General features: G+C 44.9%; 1 pseudogene; it reads right to left on the bottom strand.

Moving 5' to 3' along the window:
* The window catches only part of LOC133099903 (protein artemis-like), a 60,875-nt pseudogene extending 45,242 nt beyond the window's left edge, over positions 1–15,633 (bottom strand).
* Between the last annotated feature and the right edge of the window lie 713 nt (positions 15,634–16,346).

Genomic DNA, 16,346 nt, shown 5'->3' with positions numbered 1-16,346 from the left:
AAGGGAACCTATCTATATATTTTCTGAAACTACTATGGTCTTGGACCAGAATCTGAAACAAGGGGGACAGCTCACCTGGGGCCTGTTCCTCCTCTGAACCTCAGACTATCATCTGAGCCAAGAGCGAAGTCCCCTAAAGCAAGTGCCAGGAAAGGGCCTCAGAAGAAGGTGATTTTTCCCAGGAAGAGTTAAACTTCTTGGGTGAACAGGCCTTGCCTCGACTACCAACCCCTTCCATCCAGAAAACAGCCCTGGGAGCCCCAGAGGGGGCTTTTTCTGCTGACTTCTCACACACCCTTCTTTCAAATGAATTTAAACCTTTTCTTGCCCAAATCCCTACGGGGGGGGGGGGGGAAGAGTAACCACTCTGTAGTTTTTCTACTATTATGCAAATAGATTAATCAGGCAATGCTCCTGTGAGAATTAATTTATATTTGAATCCAATGAGGCCTGGATGCTTGCTAACAGAACTCCCCCTGCTCCCCCCGGGCCAGAGCCTCAGCTAGGTAGCACCTCATATTATTCCTTTGACGAGATGTGAACTGACACAAATACTATGGCACCCTTTCAATCCGATTACCCCGTTACCTCACATCAATGCTACCCCAGCCATCGGATTCTGGCGTCTTTCCTTTCACCGGCCCCAGGAACAACGGACAACTCCTCCTCGATAAACAAGCACCCACGCTGCCACCTCGTACCCCCGCTCTTAGCCCATCATCCTCACTCAATGGGCTCTATTCGACAAGGTATTTTATTTTGTGTGTAGGAATCAAGGACTGAAAACCAGTTCAAAATCAGGCCTGGCTGGGGCTGTTCATTCAAAGCTGCCCTTTCACACAATCCGTCACTGAGAGCCTCTGGAAACAACACCCCTGAAGTATCCACCCTGTAAAGGACGTCATCCCCTTGGGACGCTCCCGCCCCCATCTCTGCTTCATCTCCCTCCCTGGCGTCTTCTGAACTCTTTTTAAAACACACAAAAAACAAATAGCAGCACAGGTTTCCCTAGGCTTGTGTGACCTGAAGCTCAGTCAAAATGAACCTACATTTTAAACCATACCTTTGTACTAAACTCATGTTGACAACCACTAAATTCTTTCCGTTGCTCTGCACAGAAACTTACAACAACAAAAAAAGATTCATTTCTCTCCCTGCCCCCCAACCCCAAACTCTGCCCATTTAAGAAGCTTGGCTAAACAATCCACCAGGTGGGGGGAAAGCTTTTCTATGTGGGCAGCTCAGTTTCTGGAGCCCCTACCTTGGTAATTAGATTAACAGGCAAAATGTGAATAGCACAGACCACAACGGTCCCCTCTCCCTTCATGCTTTATACCATTTAGTGCACATAACCCAGAGAAAAATATCTTGAATGGTGGCAGAAAAAAATATGAATTTGTGAACTGTGCTAAAAATGGAAATGAGAGAGGATGAAAACAAAGCCAGCTTTATTTGTTAAAAAGCAACCCCAACGGATCGTAGTACTTGGTTTTTTGAGAAAAGGGCAGAAATTATATGTGACATTGAACTTGTGCTGTTGGTATGTTTGTCAGCTTTGTAGTTAATTAGCTTAAATATTTCTGTAACTTCTTTTAGCATCTCTAAAATAGAGGACAGTGATCCTACAGCAACGCTTGTGTTTCTGAATGGATGAAGGCAAGGATACCTTCTGTAACCACCATCCCTCTAGAGGCTCTGAATTTGAGAAACCCTTTAAAACACATTCTAACTAAATACGTATATTAAGAAGCTACTCACTTTGAGAATAAGAGAAAGCAAAATAAGTAATAAGAATTGAAATACATGAACATTGCCTCAGAACACCTACCTACAAGGAAAGTTATTGGTTTTGCCAAATACCATTCATATTTTTTTCAAAGCAACTTGCTTTCTGTTTATGCCAGCGGCGAACACCTCTGTTTTCATATCAAATAGACTTGCATTTAAAAGTTAAAGAGGCATTGAGTAAACATGTTAGCTTTTGTTAATATATTGTCACTAAAAGAGACACTGTCTTTTTCTTTCACCTGAACACCGGTGCCTTTGCCCAAATGTCTAAAATTTGCTGCTTAATGTCTGCCAAGTACAGATTTAGTGACTCTTCAAGAATGCTGTTTCATACCATAGTTTTACTTAAAAATAAGTGCAACTGCTTTATTCCCTTCCTTTGGTCTGACTGGTCACCATTCACTCAAAAAACACTCCTTCCGTATCTACTGAGTAGGAGATGTGCCCACAGCTGCAGGCTCTCAGTAGCATTCAGGGTGACCTGTGTGGTTAAAATCCTCACTCCACATTCTTCCTTTACCCACAATTTGGGGCCACAGGAACCTTCTCCTGCAAGCTTCTCCCTCCTCAATCCTGCCCCTTAACAGGAAATATCTGGGAAACTTAGTGCATGAGCTTAGGGGACTCAGCCTCCTCAATGCTATTGCCTTCTTCATGTGACAAAGGCTCCCAGGCTACCCTAATGGACCCCCTTGCCCCCTAAGTTCCCACATTGCTCTTCAGCCCCTTCCTAGATCACCTGCCTGCCCAGAACCACAAATGCTCCAAACATAGGGCGTGCCTTCCTCTAACCCACTAGTCTTCAACCGGGGCCAGTTTGGCAGTGTCTGGAGACATTTTTCTCTAGGAGGGAGGGGGGAGTATGCTACAGGCATCTAATGGGTAGAGGCTAGCAATTCTGCTAAACCTCCTACAGTGTACCACACAGCCCCCCACAACAAAAACTGAAGTTCAGAAATCTTTAATCAGTTCCCTCCCCAATTCCATAGACAGCATAGGCAACAGGGTAGGAACACAGACTTTGGGTCAGACCACCCTGGTCCAAATCTGCCTCTGCCACTAAATTAACTACATGATGCCCTGCAAGCTACTTTACATTGTTGAGCCTCAGTTTCTTTGTCTGTAAAATGGACTTGTTATCAGGAGACAAGGAAATTATACATACATATAAAGCATTAGCACAGTACTCGCTAAACGGAAGGCATAATTATTGTTGCAATTGTATCATCATCCCTGGAAATGTATCCCAAGATCCAATCCCCTTGAGTCCCGTTATTTAATGGCAAACCTCTTTCCTATGAGCTTTCTCCCCGTAGTTCTCATAGTTCTCAAACCACAGATACTACGTGGGCATGGGTCTACCGCTCCTGCTGCCAGAGCCCTGGAAGGCATTATTAATTAATAGCAGAAAATTTCCCCAGGCCACCCAGAGTTGATCTTAGAATCCTTCTATACATATCAATAGTAGCTTAAATGCAACTACTAATCAGCGAGATTTGGCACATGAACTGAAGTGTATTTGCCATCTTTCATTAATATGTTATCTCTTACTAACCAGAGGTTATCTCTTGCTAGAAATAGTGAGTTCCTTATCACTGGAAGTACTTAAGTAAGGCTACCATGAAAGGGATTTTATTTTTAACATGCATGGGATTTTATGCATGTTCAGATAACCCTCTTAGCAGCCTGAGACCTGCATACCAGATCTGCAGCCCCTGTGCTCAAAATACAAGGCACAAGGAAGATGATTTGATGGGTACATTAGTCACGATAGGATAAATTCTCTGATAACCCCCAAATCATATAATAAAAGCTGATTTCTTACTCATGGCACAGTCCAATACAAGATGGATGGCTCTCCTCCAAGCCATGACTCAGGGATCCAGGTTCATTACATGTTGTATCTCTGCCACCCCGACACGTGGCCTTCATGTCCCAATGGAAGGAAAAAAGAAAAAGGATTGTACTTGAGAGATTTTACACGCCAAGCCTGGAAGTAATATAGATTACTTCTGCCCACATTCCATTGCCCAGAACAGGGTCTATGGCTCCATCTAACTGTGAGGAAAGCTAGAAAACGTTGTCTGTGTCCTCATAAAGAGAAGAATGGGCATTGGTGAGCATTGGCAGTATCTGTTGTGGTCAGTAAAAATTTTTTAAAAACAGGAGTAAGACACAGTGGTAAAGGGCGGCTACCAGGACACATCCTTGGGTCTAGCTTTGGGTAAGGCACATTTTTATACACTTTGCTTTATTTAACACGTAGTAACAGACACTGTTGCCTATATAAAGCCACACACCTTTTCCTTTGCTAATCAGTATCTTCTTTGTTCAGAAATCTAACACCCATGTATTTCAGGAAGCTAGGTCCTTCCTATTTCCAGGAAGGTTACCCTAGATCCATTTAATTAAAAAATAGTAATTCCATTTTCTTTGCCAGTGACTGGCTTAGACATGAGCAACTGGCACTATTCTGGCCAACGAGACAGGAGAAGACATCCTCCAGGTGGGCTTTTGGAAAAGATTTTTTTTTCCTGCTGATAAAAGGAGAGAGAAGACAATAAACTGACTCTCCTTCTGCTAGATGTTGTCATCTGCATGTGATGTCTGGAGATGGGGCAGCCATTCGACACCATGAGGGAGCCAGCCAAAGAGGATAACTCAACACATTAAGGATGGCAAAGCAGAGAGAAAGAACCTGGATTCTGATGATATCAATGAGACAATAAATTAATGGACTCTGGACCTGTTTTACTTCTGGAATTCTTATTTTATGGAATAATAACTTTTCTTTGTAGTTTACTCTGTTTTTGGATGGGTCCTTTTGCTATTGCAGCCCAAGTCATCCTAACTGATAGGCATGTGTTAAGTGCTTTAGATATACACTCTCCAAAATGGAGCTAGTGGAGACCTAAGCTTCATCTATATCTATCTCCCTTTGTCAGAGCAGGGAACTAACAGCTCCCCTCACTCTGTATCCCTTGCCCTCACAAAGTTCACTTTTTTGAAATCTAATACTTACTTCTATGAATAAAGTAAGTGTTGGAACTCGTGCTTCTACTTCTTGAGAGGACTGTGAAGATTAAATGAGTTGATACATAAGCACTTCGAGCAGTACCTGAAATTCTGTAGATACTAAATATGTGCTCATATCATCATTATTACTGTAGTAGTAGAAGTTTTTTTATTTTTAATTTTTATATAATTTTTAAGGTTACTTTCCATTTACAATTATTCAAAACATTGGCTATATTACCCATGTTGAGAACTTTTGATTTTTATAAACTAAGGTAAACTTTATCAGTTGCTATATGCCCTCTGAGTGTCAGTTTGGCCCACGAGTATAATGACCTGTTAATCGCTGTAATATTTCAAGGCAGAAGAGGGCTCCAGACCTAAAATTTAAACCTCAGACTAGTCTCATCTACCTTCAAAATCCCTAGAGTTTCTTCAGGGCCAGTACAGAATAATGGTTATGAACGTAAGTTCTAGGGTCAGACTGAGTTCCAAGCCTCGGCTCTGGTATTTATTAACTGTGTGTCAGGATTCAATCAGAGAAGCAGAACAGGCAGTATACCATACACATATCAGGAGCAGGCTGGAATCCACAAACACAAGCTGGAACCCCACAAGAACAGACTGAAATCCATGTCAGTCTCTACTGCCTCTGACCTTGTTGGTGTGAATGTCCTGCAAAACCCAACACCCTCCTTCAGGGGGGTAAACACAGGAGTCAGAGAAGCTGGGGAAAGTGGAGGACCAGCTGCCTCACACCAGTGACATAAGCCAGCTGGTCAGTGACAAACCAGCCACTGCTTCCTTCCACCCTCCAAATCTCTCAAGCCTGTTTAGCGGCCCACCCTAACTGGAGTCATGCTGCACAGGGAATTCTGAGAAATAGAGTTCAGCCTAGCCAGGCTGACACAATGCAAAGCCAACCTAGTTCTGTTGTTAAATTTCCCTAAGTTTCTGTATCTCCTCCTGTAGGTAAGTGGGGATAATAATAATATCTACCTCATGAGGCTGTTTTGAGGATTACTGTAAATCACGCCTCGAAAATATTTAACACAGTACCAGGCTTATAGTAAGTTCTCAATAAAGCTAACTATCATTATCATTGCTGTTGCTATTATTATTGGTTTAAATGTCCTTCACTGACATTTTAAAAGGAAACCATGTATAGGATTAGGATATTTAGTTTCTTGAGACGAAAGCGTACTAAATTTCTTATGTGTCTAAATATAAGCCAGTCACTGTTCTAGGCAATAAACATTTTTCATAGTCTTTTAGGGTAAGTTTTATTATTACCATTTTAGATGAGGCAGTTGAAAAAACTAAGGAACAGAGAGGTTAAGTAACTGGGCCCAAAGTCACACAGCTAGTGAGTGACAATGTGTGCTCTCTCTTTATACAGTAAGTCCCCTACATACGAATGAGTTCCGTTCCGAGAGCATGTTCCAATTTGTTCGTAAGTCCAACAAAGTTAGCTTAGGTACCCAACTAACACAACTGGCTATATAGTACCGTACTGTAATAGGTTTATAATACTTTTCACACAAATAATACATAAAAAAAAAAAGAGCCTGCGAGCCACAACTACTGAGCCTGCGCGCTGCAACAACTGAAGCCCACGCGCCTAGAGCCCGTGATCAGCAACAAGAGAAGCCATCACAATGAGAAGCCCGCGCACTGCAACGAAGAGTAGCCCCCGCTCACCGCAAGTAGAGAAAGCCCGCGCGCAGCAACGAAGACCCAATGCAGCCAAAAATTAAAAAATAAAATAAAAAATAAAAAAATAAAAAGACTTTATTAAAAAAACAGAAAAATAAAGAAAACATTTTTAATCTTACAGTACAGTACCTTGAAAAGTACAGTAGTACAGCACAACAGCTGGCATACAAGGACTGGCACTGAGTGAACAGGCAAGAACAGTTACTGACTGGAGGAGGGAGAGGAGGTGGGAGATGGTAGAGCTGAAGGATCGTAAGCAATTAGGAGGCAGAGGGCAAGCTGCAGTTTCACTCACATCAGATGTTGATGGAACACACGTTTGCATCTTTGAAAGTTTGCAACTTTAAGGTTTGTATGTAGGGGACTTATTGTATATGTATAAATATAGATATAGATATAGATATATTGCCGAGAAGAAAAAAATGCAGGGTGATTAAAACTGGGTGATGAGAAAGTGCATTTAAACTGCAGTTTGAAGGATGAGCAGGAGTTAACCAAATGAAGCAAGCAGAGAGAAAAGCATATGCAAAGGTATACTGGTGAGAAACAGCCTGGTATCTTAGAGGAAGAGAGAAGAGATGGGAGACAGGACTGTGGTAGAGGAGGGGAAGGGGGAGGGGGAGGGGCTGGCAGGGGCCCGTTCCTACCTCATCCTAAGTGGAATGAGAAGATCCAAGATGGCACAAGCTCTGTTTTGTTCACTTCAGTGTTCCCAGACCTAGAACAGTGCCTGCTGGTACACGGTAGGACCTCAATCAATATTTGTTGATTGAAAGGAGAGGATGGGGCAATAAGAATTGACTTAACGTTTTAAAATCTCTAGTTGCTGTAAAGTATGCATCTGGCCTCTCTTTGGTTCCTTCTAGTAACTTAGAACTCGTTACTTACTTTCTTTCTCTTGGCAGGCCTTCGAGTACTTGAATATGACAGTCATATTCCTCTAGGTTTCCATTTCCCCAGGCCAACAGATTCAGTTCACATTCAGAAACTCTAGTTGACGCTGTCAAAAGAACTTCTGCAGTGATGGAAATGTTCTATATCTATGCCATCCAATATGGTAGCCACTAGCCCCATGTGGCTATTGAGCACTTGAATTGTGGCTAATGTGACTGAGGAACTAGATTTTAATTTTTATTTAAATTTTAAAATTTAATTTAATTTTTATTTAAATTATTTAAGTTTTATTTATTTAACTACTTTGAATTTGAATAGTTCCATGTGACTAGTGGCTACTGCATTGGACAGTGCAGCTCTAGTTCTACATTCTGACTTTTTTTCTGATAATAAATTGGATATCTCTGCATTTTCTCTGAGAGTCTTGCTTTCTTTAACTTCCTCTCCACCATAATTAACCAATTCTGATACCCATGTCTGTGTTGGCTTTCTGTCTCACGTCAACCGATTTAGTACCTAAGACCTAAGGATTAGCTGGCAGGCACCAGTTTTCAGAGCTGCAATTTTTTGCTTTCTGGACCACAGAATTTCTCTTAGTGATGAGTTCATTAACATATATATTTATGTATGTATATAAACATGTATAAAAAACACATATATTTATACCCCCTAAGTGAGGGCTGGGTGGGGATCTGCCAGTGGATTCATTATTTACACTGTGAAAATTAAATATTTACTTAATTTAATGCTGTGAGACCAAGAGTTAGTGTATATGTATTAATCGAGCTTGCTTCCTGTGCTATGGAATTTGACTCTCTGTTAAACATATTTAGTCAACTAAGCATATTCACCAGTAATATCTAATAATGACCAACAATGCCAACAGACCTCATCACCTAATCATTCAAATCAGCAAAGAGGACTGCCCTAGGAGATACAGATGAAGATCAGTCTTTTGACAAAATCTGGGAGCTTTCCCATCTGGTTACCATCTAGAGAACCAAACAGTATAAAACGAAGAGCTAATAATGATAAGACTTTAGAAGAGGTTAGAAGAGAGATCAGTGAACTAAATACACTGAATTTCAAAGCAGGAAAGGTCCTTTGAAATGAGGCAGCAAAGTGCTCCCAAACTTGAAGGTTTTATCACTCTGCACACATTCTCTGAATGCATGCTATGTGCCAGGCATTAGGACACAGAGCCAAAGGACATGGTGCCTACCCTTAAGAAGTTCATGGTCTACAGGGGAAACAAACATGTAAATTATTCCAATAGGTGCAGTTGCCAGCAAATAAAAATTCAGAATATCCAGTTAAATTTGAATTTGTGATAAACAATGAGTAATTTCTTTAGTCTAAGTATATCCCACACAGTATTTGGGACATACTTATACTAAAATAATATTTGTTCGTTTGAAATTCGAATGTAACTGTGCATCCAGTATTTTTATCTGGCAATTCTAAGTACAGTGTAATAAATGCACTATTAAAGGTGAGTGTTAGGTACTACAAGAAAATATCCAACAGACATAGACCTCAGAGTACATGTCAAAGAAGGATCACAAAGGAGGTGAGGCTCAAGCCAAATCTTTCCCAACCAATGGAAGTTAGCCAGGTGAAAAGAATCCAAAAGGATCAGTGTGCACAAAGGCACTGGGGTTTGAGAGAGTGGGGCATAATTAGGGAAGTGCATGTAGTTCAACAGGGGTAGGAGAAGTAATAAGCAGAATTTCAATAACTGTCTGGGGGAAGAGCCAAAGTCAGAACCCAGAATAATGTTACCATCTAAGGGCTTAGCAGAGAAAAGAGAGTTCACAAATAGAGCAAGAAGGAACAGTCTGAGGAGGAAAAAGAAAACCATGAAGCCAAGAAGGGAGAGGTCCACAGTGACAAATGCTGTAGGCAGGCCACATAGAATTAGAGAAGATCATTGACTCTGCCAACAGGGTTGGCATCAATGACACTAACAAATCCATCTCAGTGGAATGTGGTGGCAGCAGGTTGAGAAAGGTCATGAAGGTGGCAAGAATAGGAGAAAGCAAGGTTAGATGCTGCTTTTCAAAAAAGTCTGGTTGTGAAAGAAGTACCATGCTTCGACCTGGACAAACAGGGAACTTGTGTGGGCCCTGAACTTCAGAAAGGGCCCCAGTCTGGCTCCCTCCAGCTCCACCCATGTCCATGTGGCCAAAGGGACGTGCTCACCTAGAGCCTATATGCTCCCTTTTAGGCTCTGGAATTCTTTACCCAAGTGGAACCAAGCCTGTTTTCAAAGACTACATAAGCCTCTCCTAGGTCTATCTTCCCGTGAGTGGACAATGTCACTAGTGTGCCCATCCCTAAACCTGAGGCATGCCCATCCCTAAACCTCTGGCTGTTTGGAGAGGGTGCAGGGGATATGGATGGATCTTGGATAAGTGGACCAGGTGTCCACACTCTTGGATGCATGGCCCTTCATGATGTAGAATGGAGTCAGAGTGGGAAGTGGAGTAGGGTGGGCCACAGACTTCCATCTATAGTTTTGTCTCAGGCCTCACAAAAGTTAGATGAAGTCTGCAAAAAGATGCAGTTAGAAATGGACATAAGGTCAAGACACGGTCCTTTTGAAATGAGCACAGTTTGAAAGAACCTGTGGTGAAGGGGGTATTGAAGCTATAGACAGAGAGGACAATGAAAAACAAGGTCCCTGTATCAGTCAGGAGTTCAGCAGCAAATATTTCCAATGAAGGAACCACTTACAGAAGCGCAGGTGAGGTTAAGGGAATAAACAAGGAATGTTAATGTACCCAAAGACTAGCAAAAGTGGAAAGCTATTATATCACAGGGCCCAGTGAGCTTGGGAGCTGCAGCTACAGCTATTCACAGAAATGCAACAAAGCAAGAAGGGAGTGGGAGGGGGCTTCCCTGGTGGCGCAGTGGTTGAGAGTCTGCCTGCCAATGCAGGGGATGCGCGTTCGAGCCCTGGTCCGGGAGGATCCCACATGCTGCGGAGCAGCTAAGCCGACGAAGAGTAGCCCCAGCGCACCGCAGCTAGAGAAAGCCCACGCACAGCAATGAAGACCCAACACAGCCAAAAATAAATGGATAAAAGAAATAAATTTTTAAAAAAGAAGGGAGTGAGAGGAAGAAGTACCCCAACTTTTCTCTCCTCCTATCCTTGAGTTGGTGCCATTGCCTCCCACTAACTGAAGCAAAGCAGAAGAAACCAACCAGCAGGGTATGCTGGTGTCAATGCATTTCCCTAGATGCATTTTGCCAGTCTCTTAGGACAAAAGAATGGGGAGAAGGAGTAGGAGGTGGATTTGGAAGGGCAAACAGAGATTAAATAACTAACACTGTCCCCAAGGAGGCAGGAGAGGACCTGACTCGGTGGAGATGTGAATAGAATGGAGAGTAAGCCGGCAGGAAGGAAATGGAAGGCATTTCTGTCTGATGACTATCTTTTTCTCTCTGCAGTTAGAGGGAAAAGTTGATACTGGAGGAGGGTAAGCAGGCTAGGGAATGTTTTGATTTTCCTCCTGTAGACAGCAGCTGGCAGTTAGTCTTAAGGCCTCTGTGCAGTATAGGTAACACCCTAAAATAAGGCTATTTCCCCCCATCCCTTCCCCATGTAAGGGGAATGTCACATTCTCTCATGCCTCCCTCTTGCTTCCCTACACTGACTAAGCAGAACTGCAGAGCAGGCAAAAGTCTTGGGGGACTTATGCTTCTCTCTTTCCTGCAATAACCTCTAAACCCATCTCAGCCTCAGGCAAAACAAACCTTCAGCAACTTAGAGCCCCATACACATCAGAATACTTCTCTCTCAAGTATTGACTCATGGTTCCAAACAGCCTCTCTCGCTGATAGGTCCCTCCTCTGACCAAATCAAGACTCACTTCCTGTTAGAAGAAAAATAATTTTTAAAATGAATTTTTACTACATTATAAAGAACTAGCAGTCTTACCTCTAATCCTCCCATGAGTAACTGGATTAGAAAAATACCTCTTTGTCCCAAAAGGGCAATCTCTACATTTCAAAGATGAGCTGAAGAATTTGGACTGTTTAGCCTCGGATGCTCCCTCCCCACCCCCACCCCCACCTTCTGCAACCAACTGGCCCTAGATCTAAAATGACTCCTCTTCCTTCTATGTCTGAAAACATGCCATCTGGTTTCTTTAACATGAAAAAGGAGAAGGTGAAGCAAGATTCTGGTTTGGGAAACAGAATCTCAGTCCATAGGCAAAAGTCTTTTTCCCTTGTGGGTTCTTAAATGTTGGACAAGATTAAGGTTTAATATCGAGACAGCGAGCTCCCCAGAGATAGCTTGAAAGACTGGTATAAATCTGGCAGCACCGACTTCGCACAGCCACTGCACGTAAACAAGACCAGTCTTCTCAGAGTCCTCTATTCTTTAAGTGTGGGTGGCAGTCGTAGGTGGTGGCGTCCATTTCTCCAGGATCTGCCACCCAACTCGCTAGACTGCCAACTCCCTCTAGGGCCACCTCCAGCCCAACGCAAACCCAGCCTCGCTAAAAGGCACCTGCTTCCCCATCCCTGAGTCCTTGGGGGCTGAGAAGGTGGAATAGATATATTCCCTCTCTTCTCCCTCCCACCGTCGACAAAAGCTGGCTCTTTCAGGTCCAGAGAAAGATCCTATATGGTTTCCCACTCGGCGCGCCTCAAAGATTCTGGGACAGGAAACCAATAGTTTCAGCTTGAGACGAGGGGAAGGGGAAAAAAGCTGGGGCGGGGGCAGGCAAGGAAGGGGTTCATGGGGGGAGAGGGGGGCGGGGAGCGCAAGGAGTAATTAAAGAGGCTGAAAAGCAACTCCCAGGACCAGGGGAGCGAGGCAGGGAGCAACACCTCCTGTTTTACACCTGGCATCAGGCCACACCTCTTTTCGGGACCAGGACTGAAGAGAAGTCCGATGCAGGGAGGGATGCGGGGCGGGATGCTGGGTGGGATGCGAGGGCCCAGCACCTAAGGGCTCCTAGTGGATCTTGAGACCCAAGGAGCAGAAGCCCAGTCGATCTGCACTGAAGCCTCCAGCTCACTCCACGCTTCTTCCCTCCACTCAGGGCTCGCCCCTAGTACCCGGAAATGCAGTCTTTCAGGTCCTCCAGGTGGAGGCCAGACGCTGGGAGCTGCTGGGTTGGGACCCGCAGTGGGGTGACAAAGAGCAGAGAATTTTTAAACCTTAGAAGGTCAGACCTGAAAGGGCCCTTAGAGAGCTTTCTAGGGCCCTAGTCCCTTGTTTCCCACACAGGAACACTGAGGCCTGGGAGACAAGGACTTTCCCCAAATACACACAGTAAAGTGAAATGGATCCAAATGTGAGTTAAAAGGATATTTAACACTGCAGTCTGCAGAGAGCCGGTTAATCAAGGAAACGCAAAGGCAATTTACTTTTGGGAGGGGGGGCGGACATCAGCTTTGAAAAGAAGCATTATAAAATTAATTTCCGAGACAAGGAGGTGGGAGTGATGGAGAGAAAAAGCACTCAAGGCTCGGCTCACCAAAATTTAATTTTGATTATCTTGAATGGGCTCAGATCGCCTTTGCCAACATCTCACGGTGCTAATATCACTGGGCGGCAGGGCCCAAGCAGCCAGTTAAAGTAAACTCCCACCAAGCCGGGCCTGCGCACAGCCCTGCTCTAAAGACACCCTCTTTCTTCGGGTTAAAAAAAAAGAAAAAAAGAAAAAAAAACACAAAAAACCCACAAAAAAACACAACACACAGTTAACCACCTGTCAGGGCTGAGGACACAATGAGGGGCTTCGAAAAAGAGCTTTTCATGCATGCGTAATATATTTGTTCAGCTATTCACTTAATGAAGCTGATAAATGTGATGCAAGACAATAGTCAAGTTAATCTATTTAGTAAAATGTTTTTGAGACTTTCAGGCTACGTTAAGGAGGGGAGCTTTCAGCGACATTTTCATTTAAATGCGCTCCTCTCCCCTCTTAGGCTGCACAAGGGGGCTCAGGCAATCTATGTGAATATAATTTCTTATAAATGTGTCTTTAATGGGTTTAATTCACCCTTGCCAGCTGTTTTGGGGGCTATTTTGTAAGAGCAAAACAAACGTTTCAGGCTTGGAAAGCTAGTTAAAATTAGTTTCGGTCAGCAAGGCCAAGCTATATTTCCTGCAAACCATCTGCTTGATTGGCACAATAGAAGGATTTTCAAGGAAAAAGGGGGGAGTGAGTGTGAAAGGAATGAGCTGTGCGGGGAGATGCTAGAAAGGGCTGGGGCGGCCGGTAGCTCCCTGTGGCCTATTCTGAAGGTGAACCCCTTAGAGGTGTCTTAATAGAGCGGCTCGCCTAAAGAGCTGGGGCTGTAGGAAAGCTCTTACAGCCCGAGCCGCGCCGCCCTCCTCCTTTGCCTCGCGCATCAGCTCCCTCTTTTTCCCTGGGACGGCAGAAGCCAGGAGGCGGGTGCTAATTCCGACGCCACCGCCACCCTGCAGCCTGCCAAACTTTCAAAGCATTCTCTGTTGGCGGCTCCGGTCGGAAGCGCCACGGCCTGGGGGTTTGAACCCTTGCAAAGTGCGACCCTGGGGTCCCAGTCTTCCCGAACTTACGTTCGTTATCTTTTCGGAGGGCGAGGAATATATCAAGCCACGCTCTACTTTTCAGGCACTTCGCCTCCCCATGGGTGGCCTGCACTTACCCAGGGCAGGCGCTCACACCGCGACCCACACTGGAGAGGGTGCGCCATGGCCAGACCCCGGCACATCGGGCAGGGACCCGCCAGCTATCCAAGGCCCCGGGGGCGTGGCGGGGGGGGAAGAAACCCCAGACGGGTTCCGGGAGCCCTTCCTGCCTTCCCAGGGAGGCTCCGGCGGCTTTGGCCTCGAAGGCCCCGGGAGCCTCGGCTGCCTCTACTGAGGCCTTCCCCCAGCGAGCAGCGGCGTCCGCGGCACAGGCGAGGATCTTCACCCCAACCGGCGCCTCCGATTCTCTCTTTTCCCCTCCCGTCTTTTTTTCCCCTGAAAGAGAAATAGACAGAAAGCCCCGCTCTGGGAGAGAGGACACTAGTGACTTCTCTGAAATAAACTTGAAGATAACGACATTACAATGAATGGCAGGACGAACAAAACCCCAAGGGCTCAGGTCAAACGGCATTAGTCACAGGTCTTAGCCGCAGCCGCTGGCTGAGCAGTCCCTTAGGCTATGGCGGAGTTTGAAAAGACGCGTTCAAGGAAATCACTTAAAAGTAAGATCCTTTCGTCCGATTTCTTGCTTCCTTAGGATTTATTTTGCCTTTTCACGGGGCCGCCAGCCCTCGCCCCCCGCCTTCACTCTTCCCCTTGGAAAAAGTCAAAAAGGCTATGGAGACGGACCGCTGGAGGCCAAGAACACGTGGATCGCAGCAAGGGGTTGACCCACCTTCCAAAAAATGTCAGGCCCCCCTTTTAAAAGAAGAGACATTAGCAGCAGTTAGTCTAGAGTGAGGCAGAATGGCCGGGGTGTGTGTGTGTGTGTAAGGGTGGGAGCCAAGGAGCGTGTCAATTGTCAAGATAGTAACTGTAAAAACTACACCCAGGGAAATACCTCAGCTGGAGAGGAGGTCTAGGGAAGGAGGTGGGGGGTCAGGAAGTGCCTTAGACTGGCTTTGAGTCCTTACCGCCCCTCAATACAAAACCCTGCAAATGTAGGCTCTATCTTCCAGTAGACTGCAGTCAAATGCTATACCCCTGAGCTACACCCCGACTTCCTTGATGGGAAACCCAACACCTCTAGTCCGGGCTTTCCTCCTTCCGGGAACTGGCAACCGCTCCTGGAAGGGGGGTATGGGAGGAAGGAGGGAGGGAGTGCAGGAGGAGGAGGAGGAGGAAGGGAATGAAGAGGGGGAAAAGAAGAGAAGAGAAGGAGGGAGAGAATGCAAAAACCAGAGCTGGTCCTCCTGCTTCCAGAAAGCAGTTGGTGGGGAGGGGTGATAGCGAATGAAAACTCTGTGGCAAGGTTAGAGCTCAGGTGTTCAAATACTTTCGACTTTTTCTCCCCTATTTTATGGCAAAGCTTCAAAAAGAGGAACATTTGAAGTTCTCCAAAGACCTGTCTCTTTCGTTTCCAGGGGACTCCAGTTAACTTGAGCAACGCATTTCCCATATTTAAATAGCCACTTATTTAACAGTTGTTCTTTCCTTAGTGGTTTTCCAGGGCCTGCTGCCCAGAATGCCTCCATAAACAGTCTTGGGCTCAGAAACTCCGCACTTGCGTCATGTTGGAGCATTAATTCGGCTCCAGAGCCCGACCTAAATAACTTTTTAATCTGAATCAAGGGAGAGCTTTAGCGGGCTCCATTTCTGGTTTAATGTGATATAAATCGCAGATGCACTTTTATTGAATGGTTAAAGCAGCGACATGGAGATCATCAACACAAAACGCCCTGAACAAAACCATCGAGAGAAATAAAGCTGGTTAATAAGATTTTTGAGAAAGCTTTGTGTTAAAAAGCAAAAAAGGAAAACCAGCTGAAGGTGACAGTTAGTTCATGGTTAATAGGATCAGGGCGGCCTGGCGGGCTGCACACTTCTCTTTGGGGAGGTTCAGCCACACTAAAGAAATGAATGGGACATTTTACACATCTGTTACCTAGCCGAGCCGAGAAACGGAATTGAGGCTCAGCGCCACCCCAGCCCCAACCCAGCAGAAAACAAAGTACTGTCTACAGGAAGATTCTCATTTGAGGCACCAAATTAAGTAAGAATCGTTTTCCTGATGTGGACCAACATTTTTGGGAACTGCGTCCTTCGTGCTGTTTTCACGTGTTTGTACATTGCAGTTGATGAAGAAGCAGCAAAACTTTGGCCAGGTTAAGCGCCCGCAATGGGTAGGACTCTCTCGGGACAAATCCCAACCTTCGCTGCTGTGCTTTTAAAAGTCCAGGCTGTGAGTTTCTACTGAAACTGCCGAGGGCTTCTAGAGGTTAGAAAAGAGCCAGCA

The sequence above is a fragment of the Eubalaena glacialis genome, chromosome 10, assembly GCF_028564815.1.
Source record: "Eubalaena glacialis isolate mEubGla1 chromosome 10, mEubGla1.1.hap2.+ XY, whole genome shotgun sequence".
Lineage (NCBI taxonomy): Eukaryota > Metazoa > Chordata > Mammalia > Artiodactyla > Balaenidae > Eubalaena > Eubalaena glacialis.
This window is presented reverse-complemented; position numbering and strand designations above follow the sequence as displayed.